Genomic DNA, 17,499 nt, shown 5'->3' with positions numbered 1-17,499 from the left:
CTCCCTCCACCTGTTTTCAGAATGCTTGTGGAGTGCAGGTATGGTCGTAACCTTCTGTGTTTACAGAAGATCTGACCCAATGGCCACAGAACTCAGCAGGAGATTTTCTTTCAAGTTCTGCGGGATTTCACATCATGCCTATGGTCGTGGTTATTTCACTTTAGACAACTTAACAGGAATTAGTTCTAATTTCTTTTCCTCTCATTATTTTTTTTATTATGATTTTCCCTGGCACAGGAATATAATTAAAGGTTCAGGGAGACATTTGAAATGCAACCAATGAGACATTTGATGTAGCGCAAGTAAAGTTTGCTTCAATTAGGAATGCAGAATTATGTTACACAGCACATTAAATGGCACATTAGCAGATGTAAATGCTTCCATCAAATTAAAAATGGTTAGTTTTCTTGTTAGATTATTTTTTGTTACAGTAATTGTGCAGTTTTACAATTTTCAACAGCACACAGAGAACAGATCCAACTTTTCTTCTCTACTTGTGGGTTTTAGAAGTGGACAAATGTTGCTTTTCTGCCAGGAAACACGGGACAGCTGCATGCAATACAGCAAAGATAGGAAAGGTCCTTTCAAATCACACACATCATTCCCAGAAAAAATACTTAAAACCCTAAAATTCTAATTATTTTCATATGCATTGTGCAAACTTCTTCAAATATTACTTTTATACAGCAGCATCCATATTTTAGGAATTCATCATCTCCTGGAAGTAATAAACTGAAAAGCAGAGCAGTTGAAACGGTATTTACAGGAGAAAGACAGCAATGCAAAACAGGTAACCTCAACTTGGTTAAAAAATGCTGAGTTATTCCCCAAAATGTTTTCTCAGAGAAAAACATTTCTGTAGAAAGGTAGCCCTCCGGTGCAGGAGAGCAAAGCAGGAGTCGGGAGATCAATGCATAAGGTACTGCTGGAGCAGGAAGGGCTTGTTGCTCTGCCTCCATCTGCAGCAGATTATCTCAGCATAAATGCCAGGAGGTTTCTTTGTAGCAAAGCTGCATCTCAGAGAAAATGACCTCCCAGAGCCCTTTTGGATTCCACTGGCATTGCTGGGAGAGTACAGGAAGACAAGACGCCACTGAGTTGCAGAGATCTATTCTCTGCCCCATAATGGCACCTGGGACACACTTCCTAACCTGCCACCCTAGCTGCCCTATTGAGCCTAAAGAAGAATATTTGAACTCAACTTTCCACGGGGTAGGAGCTCAAAACCTGCTCATACGTCAGGTGATAACACTGCACCATGAGCCACCTGAGTTGATCACGTAGGCTTCTTTGGCTTCTGAAGGGCAAGGAGAGCATCCTCTTTCTGACCTGGTCCTGACAAAGCTTCCTTGTTGTTAAAGGTGCAATTAATTATTGCAGTTACTCAGAGACCACAGCTGAAGTCACTGGCCTTGGCAAAACACCATGTAGCAAGATCTCTGGAGCAGTCCCACACCTCAGGAAGGCTCCACCACAGGTGTCACCAAGTGCATCTCCTGCAGCAGTGAAGCTCCTTACCCCCTGGCCAGGCTCACCTGGGGAATGTTTCAGGTACTCAGCACTGACATGTACAGAGCATAAAAGCCAAGGCACAGCTCTCTGAATCTATAGGGACAGGCTAGGTATGTAAGCTCCCTCTCTGTTGAACAGGGTCTGTTGGATGGTTACACGGTTCACGGTAGCCAGGACACTGGGCGATGCTCAATATGTTACTGGGAAATGCTGAGGAAGCAGCCTTTCTGTAGATCCTGCCCCCCTGCAGTGTTGGTATTCTTGTAGACCAATTCAGGTCTATTAGATGTCTGAGACAGAAACTTGCAGCCTGGAACCATCTCCTGCCACCTGATCTTTGGCGGCATGAAGTGCAATCCCTTATCTGTAAGATTAGTGAGGTTCATGCTTGCTGCTTTTCCAGCCCTTCTGCTCTTGCATTCCCACCCATACTGCGGCCAGCATCAAGGGGAGTCAGAGACAGGGCTGTCCTACCAGTCTGTGTGGAACAGTCATGGTTTCTCTTGGCATCTCCATCTCCTTTTGACTTTGCAGTCCTCCAAGATTCCTCACATGGCCAAGGAATGCTGTAATATTTTCTGAGTTATTCATTCATTCATTCAGCTTTGAATGAATTCACTGCACGAAGCATCTCGGCAATATTCTCCCATTTTTCTGGCAAATTTTATGTTCCTTTGCCTTGTAGCTGTCGCTTAGAAATGAAAAGTAAACTCATTTTTTTTCAGAAAGATCATAAGAAAGTTTACATTTTCTGATTTGAAGACTTTTGATCTTAAGCAGAGGAAAAGCCCCAGCAAAACCATAGCTTTGCTCACGCACCTCATTCATGTCAGTGTGCAAAATTAGATCATTACAAGCTGCAGCAGCTTAATCTAGCAGCCTTTGAAACACAAAGGCCTCTGGCTCAAATGGAGTTAACAGAGTTTTTTTAAATTTTTTACCACTGCTCCCGTAATGTTTAAAGTCATTCACATTTCCACAGAGTGCTCACTGATGATTATGAGCAGTGAAGCTTTGGAACCAGTTATACCTGTGCTTCCATCTGTTGTTGCAGAAACCAATTCTATCATTGTTACTTTCCTGTTAATGGCCTACTTCTTGAACTCATTTAAGATACCTGTTCCCTTGCGCTCTTCTTCATCAATGGTGTCAGTGGAATAGCTGCTTTTATATTCAAACATCCTGAGCACAAAAATTGCCAGTTGAATTATGTCTGCCCAGGGTGTTGAGCTGGAGAGGAGAAAACACATTCATTTTCTACAGCTTGTAATGAACTGATTTTTCAGTTGTTGAGGCACATCATCTGTCAGCAACTCCTGGTTTGGGAGGATGGTTTTATATTCACTGGCATGTCATTAATGACAAACTTACTTATCTGTGGGTATCTGGGAAAGGATCCTGTATTCAGTCAGTTCTTGCTTTACTTGCATATTCCTGGTGAAAATGTGGTTTGTTCCAACAATATAACACCCACCAGGAGACTGTTCAATGGTATCTTTTTCCCTTTTCATGGATTTTGCAAACTGCAGTTGAGGACTATTCAAGAAGATGCTTCCTCTTCTCCTGCTGTTTGAAGTTTTTTTCTAGGTTACTTAGAACATTTTTGTGTGAACTGTAGTGATGCTTCACATTACCCTATTGCCCAGAGCAGCACTGCATGACATTTAAAACGCAGAGACTTGGTTTTACCCATTATCAGCAAAACTCACGACCCCATGCTCTCTGAAAGTACAGTCCTTTCTCTCTCCCCCTCCCACCCCAGCTAAATTACTGAGGTCTCTATTTTTAAGCTCTTTTACTGAGCCCCAGGGTTTGTCCCCCTACCTCCTCTTTTCTCCATTGTCCCCAGTGGCTGAGCTTTTTTACCTTCTCCTCTTGGTGCTGCATGACTAGAAGACAGGTCCTGTTACATGCCCTCACCCCTCTGAATGGTGCTTGCTTCCAAAAAGGACAGAGCAGAGCCCAAAGCCAGGCAGGTGCAGGAACCACAACAAATATAAATCTGCAGTAGCCTCTGGTGGAGAAGGTGACTTGATGACATTCCTAGCTGGTCAAAAGGGCCCACATGCGTGTTAGGCAATCCCCCCCCCACACACACACACACACTTATGGCAGATGGATGTGGCATGGTGGAATTCAGAACTCACAGCTCTGCCTGGTGCTGAGCACTGCAGCTCCTAGATCACCACTCTCCATCACATCTTATCACATGATCAAAGATGTAGAAAGCAGGCAGGCATAGGCAGGAAGACCATCAGCACTCACCAACCCCTTCAAACTGAAATGCAATCTGTTACTTTTGCCTTCCTCCCACACCTTCATTAATGTCCTGTTTCTACTAAAGCAGAAAGGCAATACAACGGGAGAAGAGAGCTGGTGACCTGTTTTACATGGTGAGGGGACTACTGTTATATCCCAATTTACTTTTTGGACATGTTGATTTGCAGTGCATGAGTAGACAGGAGCTGTCAATACTTTAATAGCTGATGGGGAAACTGGAGTGAGCTTTGCTGCCTGGAATATTCTAGCTGGGTAGCTGACAGCATTTCTTCTCTCCAGGCAACAATGACAGGAGCATTTTATGTGATCTCTCCTCTCTTTGCTTCCTTCAAAGCAAAGATGGTTGAAAGAAATAAGTGTGTGTGACAGATTACAGTAACGTGGTTAAGGCTTGTAATCAGTTTATATATTGCGGTGATATGTTAGTTGCAGTTACGTGGAAGTGGTGGCAATGGTGAAGTATTTTATGGACATTTGGTAAAATGTTTTGAAATAATAAAATTAAAAAAGCTATTAATGACTCATTCGTTTAGTACTGTCATTGTATACAAAGTAATGGCTATTACTTCGGTGTTTTTATTTTTGCATTTGAAAGCAGATATTTAATAACAAAGCTGGAATCAGTCCAAGTCAGATCATACGTGCAGTTAAAAAGCTACACAATAAAAGGCAGAGATAAGACCTTTCATTACAGATGTGCAATAGAAAGTCCTAAGGAAAAATGAAAAAATAATTTGATGTCTCTTCTGACCGCCTTAATCCCCCTGTGGAGACTGTGCTTGTTTGACCTGATCTAACTAGGTTTAGCTCACTTTGTTGTTCCTGGAATCTATTACTCCAAATGCTAATACCGGTACATTCAGTTTATTGATACAACCTGCATCACAGTGACAAGAATACCTAGCTCTCACATCTTGCAGGTCATTTTTCTGTTTCTTATCCTGCTAGGTAGGCCTATTGTTTTCTGGTTTATTGTTGTAAACTTGGACTTCACAAATAGTATGAGAAATGCAATCAAAAAGAATTCATTGAAATGTCAGTTTTAAGGCAATAAACACTGAATATGCAATGACTTTTCCCTTGTGTATAGCAGTGCTATTATTTCCAAGAAGCAATGATAAACACAAATGAAAAGTGTCTTTAATCTCAGGTAGTCTTGTTCTTGTAAGTCAAAAATGTACTAAAAAAGCATTGCTCACATTTAAATTGGTTCCTATTCCAAAGAAGAGTTGGGCATGTTTTTTCTACATTTCTTAGGGCCTGAATGATATGGGAATAGCCTAGCAGCCAAGATTCCTACTCCCTGGGCAGGAGCCATGGCTGCTGAACCCATCTGCAGAGGGTAAGTGGCAAGGCTGTGCTTTCTTTCCCAGTAGCTATATTTTTTAAACACAGTTTGGGCACTCTGTAAAACCCTTCCGCTCCTGTGATGGGTGAGGTTGGGGCCTTTCTTTGGAAGACTCTCTGAGATAGTCTTGTCTGCCTGAAGTCAATCTCTTGTGTCTCAAAGGTACAACACCAGCCAGTAAACCCACCCTTGCTAATGCATAGGGTGCACTTGACTTTTCCTCTGGATTAGCTGCTGAATCTGCAAAAAGTGGTCCACAGGCTGCTCCAGAAATGAAGGCTTGTGGGTGGGAGGTAAATCTGAACCTCTAGCATAACCCTGGTGCTACTTTGGCACATCAGGTTGGATGTGAGGACCCAGTGGGTCCATACAGAGTGGTCCAGCCAGCTGCAGGGTGCTCCAGCCTAGCTCCAAACTGTCTAGTTCAGCACAGCAAATTAAAAAAAAACCCACACAACTAGCTAGAATAGGGTTTGGCCAGACAGTTAGCTTGTACAATTCTCAAGTTGTTAAATTGCTTCAAGTAACTGGGTGAAGTCCTTCAGGTTTTGGACCAGGTAAGCATGCTGAATTGAATCAAAGGAGCAACCAGTGCAGACAGATATAGGCATCTGTGAGCTTGGAGAAACACCCCATTTTCTTTGTTACTTTTTGGAGGAGAAAATTCTTATCTGCAATGATTCTGCACCTTTGGGCTTCACAGTTAAGCTATAGAAAGAATAACAGTGCATGGAGAAACAGCAAGGGTCAATTCTGGATTTATATTACTTTTTGATTCCGAAATGGCACAGTAGCTAGTAGTAACTTAGAAGTTACCAAAATCACAAAGAGTTTTTGTAAGCTTTTTCTGCATTGAAGATGAAGGTGTTTTAAAAAACTTGCCTTATACAGTATTCCCGTACTCGTGTACAGGGCTTGAAAGACTGCTCAAGCTATCGACCATCTTCATAATGCTAATGACTATTAGAAAGACCAAATAGCTCCATTTATTACATTTGGTCAGGTTGTAAATATGTACATCCAAGAAGGATGACAGGCAATTCAGTAAATTAATGGTGATTGGGTTAATTTTGCAGTGTTTACTTTTTTTCAGTTCATCATAACGCTGTACAGCACTATACATAATTCCCTGTGGAAGGTACCAATCTCTTAGTATTCCATTTCTTCACCCATTCTTAGTTGTAGACACTTAGTGAAAATAATAATAATTAAAAAAGCCAGCAATATCCTTCACCATCACACTGAAAATTAATAATCTCAGGAAGTCTGTACTCAACCTGACACAGCAAGCAATGCAAATGTGGTACAAAGTCTATCTTTACATTTATTTGCAAATGCATATAGATATGCTTCATATAAATTAATCCTCTATTTCATTATAAGGAAGGAATTATGTCTGTGGTCAAAAGGGTGGGGTACAGTTAATCTGATTTAGCACAGCATGTGAAAAATTAATTGAAAGTCAGAACTGCATAGTGTTTATTATAAAGTAATTTCACACCAGCTCAGGATTAGCATGGTAACAGGTGACAATAGGTCATTACTATGTTAATTGAAAGGCAGCATGCTTTTGTAAAAAAAAAAAAAAAAAAAAGTGTAGACACAAAATGAAATGAAAAGGAAAAAATATTAAAATGCAGTATTTTATCTAGGATTGGGCTGCAGTTCTGTGGGACATGTCCTGGGGAGAAAATATCTTCTCAAAAGAGCTCACTGGCTTTTTGGTGATAACCTTGCATTGTTCACCATGCCATGAAGCATGGCAGATGCTCATGCGTGGCCCCCGCACTGGTGAAGCTGGCTGCCTCTTTCCACAAGAGCAGGCTGCATCTCCAAAACAGTGGCCTGACACCTTCAGCCAGCTGGCACTGCTCACCGGCCCAGGCACGTGGAGGCGAAGGCAGGCACGAGGGAAGGGAAGCTCATGGATTTACCTGGCTTGCCCAGAGTCAGTGTGGGCCCAGACAAAGCCGTTGGGAGCTGTGAGGTTTTGCAGCAGTGTTTAACAGAAGAGAAAACTCTGGTTTTGTTCTTTGATGAGAGCATTAATAAAACAAAAATACTTCCAAACCACCAATGGAAAATAGCCTGTCACTTCGATAGCAAGCTGAAGGGTGACGCTGGGGCAAGCTCATCCTTCCACTTGAGCTGCAATGCCATTATCCTGGCTCTGAATCTGACGGTGCCACAGTGCTCAGCGGCGCTCCTATTGTGTGGCTTGACAGACACGGATGTGTAGGCATTTCCCATTATACGCTGCGACCTGAGTAAGCAGTCCTGAGCTGCCAGCTTCAGCTCATTGAAAGGAATCAGGAAACTATTTTTTCCCATTTTATTTGCATAATAGCAAAAGGTGTTAAATCAATTTTGGGGGCAGAGATCATTCTACAGGTCCTTCAGTTGACAGAATACAAAGGGCACAATATGCACTTGTATGTAGGTGAGCAAGATGGAAAGAACTCTGTATTAACTGCAGTCACCACAAAAGGGCCTTTGCTAATGGCGTGTAATAATTTAAACAAGGTTCCTTTCTGAAACAAAAATAATGTGCCTGTGTAATGAAGGTAGCTGCCTTGCTCCAAGTAAATGGAAATTCAGAGGCACAGCTGAGACCTGAAAATGGAAAACTCTGGGTTTATTTCATGGAAGAAGAATTTAACCTCTTCAGATACCCTCATGAAGCCTGGTATATGAACTGATGAGGAATGTGACCTTTCTGCTTACCCTGCTTCAGAAAAGTTTACAATCCAGCCTGACACAATCTGTTGTAATATGTTAATTTTGTTGCAGTTCTGCCACAAATACTAAGGATGATCCCTGAGACCTTTACATCCCAGAATAGAATCCTTCCAGACTTCGCTCTCATCTCAAAACATCCTGATTAAGGTGCCTACGTATCTCATAAAGGTCAAAAGAAAGGAAAAGTGTAAATGTTCTTTGATTACTTACTACTAAGGAAAGAGCTCAGGCAGAATACGATGCCCTTGCATTCAGCGTGTGGCACAGTGTGATGTGGTCTGCTGAGACTGACACCAATAGAGAAACACTGATCCTGACCAGATCACAGATCATTGTCTGCAAATCCAAACTGCTGCAGAGCTGAGGTAATAATACAAGTTCTCCTGTGGGTAGGTGGGATAAGAACCTGCTCACCAGCCATACAAAAAAGCAATATAATGAAATATTTGCACATCCCCAGGAGGAAAACCTCTCAAGATAGTTCAGGCACAACATCAAAACATGGCCTCAGGCCTGACTATGGCCAGGAGAAATTATTTTCCTGATGGTAAGAGTAGTGAAGCAGAAGAGTAAACGATCAGTTTCACCTCTACAAATACAACATTTTAAAAACTGTATTACGGCTGTGGTTTCTTTTGTGACCATAAGATAATTATTGCTCAATAGCAGCGTCCAAGCTTATTTTTAATGGTTTGTCACGTCTTTGCAGCTCAGTTATAGTAAGTAAAAATCCCGAGCAGCCCACTCAGGCATTTGCAACATGCACCTCCACTCCACAGCTACTTGTTCCCTGCAGCCGGCTCGCGTTGTACGGACCTGCCTCAGCCCAGTGGAATGATAAGCAGCAGCACTGCACCCTGCTCACCCCGCTGCCCCAGCTCAGCACCCTCAGGCCGAGGCGCTGGGCCACCCACTGCATGGCTCTTCCCCTGGGGACTGCTAAGAAGGCACAACCAGCAGGTGCCTTCCCTTTGGGCTGCTGGGACGAGGGCTGCTTTCTGGCCAACAGGCAGACCGCACGCAATCGCTACAGGCAAGAGCAGAGCCAAGGGACTTTGAGACAACACTGGCACCGCTACCGCTTCAAAGTGGCACTGATTCCCCTTCCCACGTGTTCTCCTTTTTGCTCTCCATTTAGTTAAAACAAGGGGTGAGGGGTGGGGGGAGAAAAAGAAGAAAATGGCCGTACTCTCAAGCCAGAAAGACAGAGTGGCAGGAAGAGCATATTATAAATGTGCTGGCAAAACTGAAGAGACAAAACAGGGGAAACCTGCGTATGAAGCTGCAGCAAATGTAATCTCAAAATGTTTTCAGAAGTAATTTTTCCCTGTTCATTTGTTCTCGGCTGTCTCTGTTGTTTACTCTGCTGTTCTGTGGTCTTTAGCAATAACAGTTCAATTTAAAGTCTGCGCAGAAAGGATTCTGTCTCCTCACCTTTCTGTACAGCTCAAGGATAGCTTACACAGCCCTGTTATGGCTTTGCCCTTTCTGGATAAGGAATATGTTGATTTGGTTTCAGCTCATTAACCCTCTAAGGAATCCCTTCCAGCTTAGCTGTCTGCGAGGCTAGAGTCATCCATACTTCAGGATGAGGGTTTTTTTTCCTCTTTGATTTTCTAAAAGGGTGTCCCAAAAGGTGCAGACACTACGAGGAAGCCCAAGGAGCTGCAGGTTTTACTTCATGGGAAATAAGCATCCCCTGTTAGGATAAGGAAATTTTGTGTGTTGCATTTGGTGTTCTGGGATTCATAAAGGTTATCGGTCAGGCATATATAATAAAAGTTCTTCCTGCTTTTCCTGGCATGCATGGGGAAGATGGGAGTGTTATCAGCCTGACATTTCTGTCAGAACTGGTATTTGAACCACTGGATGATTCTGACAAATGCCACTGCTGTCATCTGCTGCTCAGTTTTAATTATATCTGACTGAGGCTTTCAGTGGCAGCAAGCAGAAAACTTAATTAGTTGGTTTAAATGCTGATCTTCAGAGTTTGAAGAATCCAAACAGCTTTGCAGCATTTCTGCATGGAGGCTGCCATTTTCAGTCAGATGATGCAAGTCAGAAGAATTAATGGTCCCACTCATAGGAAGGGAAAACAGAGAAAGACTTACAGGGATATACGTCAACAAACCCCACCATTTTTGTACATGACATGTCAGCAAGACAACCTTGTGTCTAAGAAAATGCTGCGCTGGCTCACAGGTGGGTCTCAGACAAATGGTAGCAGAATGCAGGCAAAAGATTGGGTGCTCCTGGGAACATACAGCAGATGAACATCTGTTACCTTAAACAGAACGTATACATTTATTCTACAGTGGACTGCAAGCACTGCACTATTTGGAAAGACTGAGAGGCTGGCATTTTCTCACACACCAATGCACTGTTCAAACAAGCTGCTTAAAAGAAGATTGCATTAACAATTTATACCACCTCTGTGTTTGCTTTCAGAGTGTTAATATGATTATATTTCTACTCTATATCCTGGAAAAACAAGCATTAGTAAGATGCAATGTCAAACCGCTAATATGATGCAATTAGTTAACATTATGTTCACATACTGGTTGCAGGTTGCCTGTGGGGAAAAAAAAAAAACAACAAACCACCCTGAAAATACATTGTTTTGTTCCAGAAGCCCCAGGACTATGCGTTTGGGGACTTAATTCAACCATCCTTGTAGAGATATGGACTGGGATAAGACGGGCTTTGCTTGTTGACGAGGTCACATGCTCTGGAACGGTGCTGCCGGTATCCTTCAGTATACTGCTGAATTTCATCTTTTGAAAGGAATGGGCTGGATTTCATACAGAAAATGTGACAAAAGCTCTGTGTGTGTGAGCTGCAGTCAGGAGCCAAAGCACTTGATGACTTATACAGCCCACAGGACTGACTGGCTCTTGTTGGTTTCACCTGCACTCACAAGCTTTGTGCTTGTAATTTATCACTGATCATAGAATCGTAGAATCACTGAGGCTGGAAGGCACCTCTGGAGCTCACCTCATCCAACACGCTGCTCACAGTGGGGTCAGCTACAGCAGGTTGCTCATGGATGTGTTCGGTCATGTTTTGAGTATCTCCAAGGCTGGAGACTTCCTGACCTCTTTGGGCAACCTGCGCCAGTGTTTCACCACCCACATCATAAACAGGTGGGGTTTTTTTGTTGTTCCCCCCCCCCCCCCCCGTTTAGATAGGTTTTCCTGTATTTCAAATTTTGGTCACTGCCTGTTATTCTGTTTCTGAGCCCCACTGAGAGGGATCGATCTGATTCCATCTTCCCTCCCATCGGATATTTATACACATCGATTCGATCCCCCTGAGACTTCTCTTCCCAGGCTGGATTGCCACAGGTGTCTCAGCCTCTCTTCTTATGACAGCTGGTCCAGACCCTAAATCATGTTTGTGGCCCTTCACTAGACCCAGTCCAGCATGTCCATGTCTGTCTTGTGTGGGCAAGCCCAGGACTGGATACAGCACTTTCCGTTGATGCAGTCAGGCTGGTGTTCAACTTGGTGTCCAGCAGGAAAGTCAGGTGCTTTTCAGGAAAGTCAGGTGCTTTTCAGCAAAGCTGTTTTCCAGCCAGTTGGCCCCCAGTATATACTGGTGCAGGGGGTTATTCCTTCCCACATGCAGGGAGGTGCCTGTTGGCCCATTTCTCCAGCCTGCCCAGGTGCCTCTGAACGGCAACACAACCAGCTGGTGTGTCAGCCACTCTTCCCAGTTTTGTATCCTTTCAAACTTGCTGAGGGTACACTCTGCCACATTGGCCAGGTCATGAATGAAGAGGTTAAACAGAGAATGGGCAGAAAAAAACTGTCTACACTAAAGTGCAACAAGGCTTCCAGAGGAGCTGGACAGTAAAATGGTTGCATAGCCCAAGTGTCTTGCTGAGACTCCCAGGATGCTGTGAATCTCCTTTCCTTTTAAACACACTCATGTAAATGGCAATATCTTATTTCTGCAAAAGCCTCGTGTCCCTTTGCTTGATGATGGCTGCAGCGTTTGCAGTACAGACTCAGCCTTTTGGCTGAGTTGTCATTCTCCATCATCCAGATAACACAGTTAGTTCTGTATTATAGACCCATTATTTGACACTGAAGATACCTGGTTAATATATTAGCTAAAGGGATGCTGAGAATAGTCTGATGCCTTTAGCAGGAAATATTGGATGCTTTTGTCTTTGAAAAGTCCCACTGGTCTTTCGTGTGTGAATGGCTGTAAATTGCTTACTGGAACTCAAATGCCACTTTTTGTCCAATCCTTTCTTGAGTTTACCCAGGAGGTACATAGCAGCGGTTGATTAAATTGCTTGGTGTTGCTCTCTGTCTAAAAGAGACACATGACTCTCTCAGCATATGCATTCAGGAGCCTTTAAAAACAGTGGAAAAAAAGGTTTCCATACCTAGTTACCTGTTTTCCATACCTTTTTTGAAAGACATTAACATAATTTAAGACAGACTTTTTTTTCACTCTGCTAAAGCTATGTACAAGTTAGAGGCCCAATCTGAATTAGCTGGACAAATGTCCTCCACAGGATACCTTTCCTAAAGAGGGAAACCAGCTGTCTTTTGGAGATGTCTCCTCTCTATTCCTGGAGCTAACATAAACTCTTAACCTAGACGACTAATTTAACTGACAGGTGAGGTAATGCACACTGAAACCTGCAAAAGTTTTCAATAATTTTCTCCCTTTAGGCAAAACCTTCTTTTAATTTTGGGGCCCAGAAAAATCCTGAGGAGCATCTTGGTTTTGGAGAATCCAGAGATGATGATACTGACAAAGCAAGATAAAAGAAAAGGAGACTACCTGTGATTTCCTTTAGAAATTTTGTCTCTTTCCCAAGCCTTTCCAAGGCACCCAGTAAACATCCACTTGTCTGGGAGTGGGAGCCACTTTGGATCCACTTTCATTCCTCAGTCAATGTGAGTGCAAAAAACAGAGTGGATTTTGTTCCTTTTCATACCAGCAAAAATGGTGAGGCATTCAACCTTGCGTTGAAAACCGAGATGAGGTAAAATATGAGACATTCTGTAAATATAAACCCTTTAAAATAAAATTATACAGATGACATAAAAGTATAAAAATTGTTACTGACATGAATAATTCACTAACTATTGCATGGTATAAGTCACCAACTAATGTGTATTACGTGCCATTTAATAGTGGATGTATCTGAAGAAATATGGAAATTAGAATACTTTAATAACTTTCTATATGAAAGATGATGAGACTGCCTAAATGATTAAGAGGAAGATATGTTGTAATGAACTAAAGCCACTCGAGTGTAAGGTAATTTTAATTCAAATCTCCATCTGCTTATGTATAATTAAGACTCATTTAACAAGTTAATGCCTAACAGAGAGAACTGATAAGTTTGGTATTAAAGAGCTTAAGAGAAGTAAATTAAACTGTCGAGTTTGAGGAGCTTTCATTTGAATTCCCTGTACCTGAACCAAAACACAATCTTCCAGGTGCATTTCTTTACCCTGACCATGCAGCCAGGTCCCACACTAGGGGAGAAAAAGGAGTTGACAAAACAGAATAACCTTGTCATTTTTTCATTTTTTGATATAATGTCAGTTCAGGAGTTTGACAGCATCTTTGCTGACATGAATATTTATACTGTTCAACCTGCTCACTATATAGCACTTTATACACCATTAAGAAGACACTTTGCATGCCATCAAAAATATTTATGCATTGCAGAGATTGCCAGTGGGGTTAAATAACCTATGAAAATAAAAGGGTTGCCTTTGATGTGCAAAAAAAGTAATATTTTGATCTGTGGTGAATTTTATGTGATATTCACTCGCTTAACTTCCTATTTCATTCTTTCTTCAAATACCTTTCCTGCAAGGTCCACTAGTCAAAACAGTGACTTCAACCTTTTCATCTTTCATCATGCAATTTTAATTTTCTTCTTTTGGCTTCTTATCCACTGTCAAGATGAGAGTTTCCTGTATTTGCTTCATACTTAAAATTCTCTGTGCTCTCATTTTTTTGTGACTGGAGCCACAAGTCAGCTTTGATTTGCTCCTAGTGCTCAGCAATAAGTTAAAACACTTTTGGGAATGTACTGGAAGAACAAATACCACAGCATGTCCAATGCTTATTGCAGTGCAGATATTTCCAAGAGAAGACAATGAAGTAAAGCTATGAGGTTTGATGACCAACACCTGATCTCAGTAAATGACTGACATAAGACATTGTTGCAATATTTGAAGCTTACCATTTTGTTCCTAGGCCCAAACAGACTTTCCTAATCTGCTTTAGCACCAGCCTAAGAGCAGAAAAAATTAGGGACTGAATTGTTTAAAATATAATAAAAGAGTAGAACCAATGTCTTACTTCTCAAATTGAGTTTTGGGCAATGGGAGTCCTTAAAATTCAACAGAAAATGAAATGTTCCTTTGTGTATACATCCATAGATTAACGCGATTTACTGTTTGTAGCAACTGTCTTCATCATAAAAGCATTTGGGTCAATATGCATTTTGTATGTTACTGTGTGTCTCACAAACAAGGGAACATATGTTTTAAAAGGTCTTCCTTTCCTCCAAGGCTTAAAAATGCACTCTGTACAGAGACGTCACCAAAGACATTTGCAGCACTTCAGCAGAATGAGCTTTAAGTGGTATAGGAAAAGTACCAAATGAACTAAACCACCTAAAATTGACTACAGATGAAAACCTACAGTTAAGAGTTAGACAAGGGTTTCCATTTGTGTTGATAAGCTTATCTGTGAGAAAAAAATAATAATCCTTCTTTCAGTGAAATCCCCCCTCCAATATTTATTACATTTCAAGTTCAGAAAAGTCTTGCTTCTAAAAGAAAGAGGAAAAGAGAGAGACATAGAAAGAAAAAGGAAAGAAAGAAAAAGAAAGAAAGAGAGAAAGAGAAAGAAAGAAAGGAAGAAAGGAAGGAAGAAAGGAAGAAAGAAAAAGAAAGAGAAGGAAAGAAAGAGTGAGCAGGCAGCTAGGCAGGAATGAAGGACACTTAAAAGTGAAACATGAGCTTACACAGCTAGGAAATTAAAAATTTAAACCACATTTAAAATCCAAATATAAACCAAAAAAGTTAGATCATAAACTAGTCTGGATTGGGAGGAGGCCTACATTTTCTCAGTGAAACATTGCTGATGGCCCTTCCCTGGTCCCCGAGTACATCCCAGAACATGCTGTTCTGGAACACCCCTGATCTCCTGGATGACATGGTCACGTCTGGATTTTGGGATGCCAACGGGTACTGTTTTGTGTCATCTTCGTACCTTTACTGAACAAAGGAGCTTTCAACATGGAACAGCAGCATGAGATGGACTAATGAGTTAGTGAGGACTTGGTCCTGTGCTCTGCCCCTCTCCACGGTCTAGTGAGTTTGAAAAGCAGCACATACATCTGCATGTAACCCCACTGTCACCTTTACAGTTCATATCAGTAGTCAATATCATGCCTGTAGCGCAGCCCCACTACCCACAGCTGTCACAATGAGGATGGTGTATGAGATGATCCCTTCCTTCAAGCTACTTCATCTTATTTGAAAAAAACCCAAAAACAAACAAAAAGTGTATTTCTAAGTATCTGTCTAATGCGGCTCACTGGCCAAAGAGTTTTTGTTTGTCAAGCAGTCTTCACCAGCTAAGTAGAATAATTTAATTCCTTATCCTCAGTAGTATCAATGTTTTGAATTGCTACACAAATGCCATTTTTTCCTGTCTTGGAACCAGATGAGTTGGGCCAGAGTTGAGATCCTTAATTGCCAGAAGGTGGCAAAGCTGTACATAGCTGAAGGCTCTTGCCACAAGAGCTGGACCCCGTCTCCAGCAGGACAGGAACCACTTGCTCCTGAGAAGGGCCCAGGGACTACTTGAGCTGGCTGCCTTGCCACGTGTGTCCCAAATCCCCAGGCTGCACCTTGTCTCAGAGGTGCCATTCAAAGCCAGTCATCTGTCCGCGTAGGAGTTGACAGTAGGGCAAGATTAATGACATTGGAAAACCTGGGCAAAATCTATACACAATGCAGTTATGTGCAACTAAAAAGTGAGCCAAGTGCTTAGCCTTACAAATGCACCAATAACCATCCAAGGGGAGTGTTCTTTCTCCAAAGAAACGTGCTTCAGAGCAAAGGCAGGTAAAGAAAAACAACTTGCTCATGATCCCCCTGCAATATCCTTTCTCCTCCAGCAAGCATTAGCCAACCAACCTCTCTCCGAGAGTAACACCACCAGATCTATGACAGCTGCTCTGTTTTGCTTCAGCCAAATGCCAGTCCCCATCGCATTCATTTTATCCTGGCTCCTCAAGAGCATTTAATGCTCTGAAAAAGCAGTAGGCCCATAAAATGGATATTAATAGAGCACTTAGCACATATGTGTTTGTGATTAGAAGCTTAAAGGTTAGGAACCCAAGTAAAACAAAACCTGGAGTAATTCCAGTTTTTGTCAGGAAGTATTTTAGCATGGAAGCCCTGTCACACACCAAGGGGGCTATTTTATAATTTCCAACCAAGAATTGGGGGTTGGAAATAAACATTATTCAAATTTTAAAAAGGAAAAAGTCAGGCATCGTGATATTAATGAATAATTCAATCCCCACAAGTTCAGAAAGCATAATGCTGAAGTTGCTGTATAATCTCTTCTGAGATCCTTGCAGCACTCTTACAGGGCAATGCATCAAGCACAGACTAGATTTAATCTCTTATTGCTCTTGTTCAATTCAGACAGTGTTAACAGTTTCTTTCTTCTGAAAAATGTAATAATCTGATCCAATACGCTTAGTTTGTCATGATCACACCAAAAATATCATTTTCCCTTTAAGGATACTTACATTGGAGAGGAAGATCCAGGGATTCCACAGATTTTAACCTTCCTTATGGTGAGCAAGACTCCTAAATCAGCTGGCAATACACTTATCAAGTGACACAAGGTAACTCTTTTTACAAGGCCATCTTGCTGGCTTCAAAGGAAAAATTACCTCCTGCTGGTCTCAGCTGGGTACCAGGGTTGGGGGATGAGTGGGACATTAACTCCTTCCCCAGCAGTGAAGTGGCCATGGTAACACAACTTTGCAGCTCCTCTTCCTTGCCTTTTGCTCTTTACCCCAGAGCTGCAAACAACCCTCTTAATCAAGGTCTGGTCTTGTTCCAGTTGGAAAATTTTTATTTTTATGTTCCTTCATATGAAAAAATAGTTCTCACAACAAAACAGTCTTTTTTCTTTAAAGATTTATGACAACATGAAAAGTATTTTGTTTCTTCTCTTTTAATTTGCCTTGGTGCTAAAATGTTATTTTCCTCATTTAAAATTATGACATTTGGAAAAAAGTATATGCAGGAATAAAATGCATGTGTGATGTCAGCCTTGGATTTCACTGATAAAGAACTGCTGGGATAAGGGAGTGCAACACCAGGTCCTGCCCTGCAGAGAAACCAGCTGAGAGCAGTGAGCAGTAAAACACTCAGCCCCTCTGCATCACCACCCTGGGCAACCTTGCAGCCCCACTCTGAGGTCGCATGTTTATTTTCTGTGCTAGCTGGGATGATTGAGGCATTTCATAAGGGCAAACCACAACACCTCTCCCAAAGACTGCTTAGGGAAGAAAGGAAATGTCACTTAATAACTGTACTTAAGGA

This window comes from Falco naumanni, chromosome 5, assembly GCF_017639655.2.
Source record: "Falco naumanni isolate bFalNau1 chromosome 5, bFalNau1.pat, whole genome shotgun sequence".
NCBI lineage: Eukaryota > Metazoa > Chordata > Aves > Falconiformes > Falconidae > Falco > Falco naumanni.
This window is presented reverse-complemented; position numbering follows the sequence as displayed.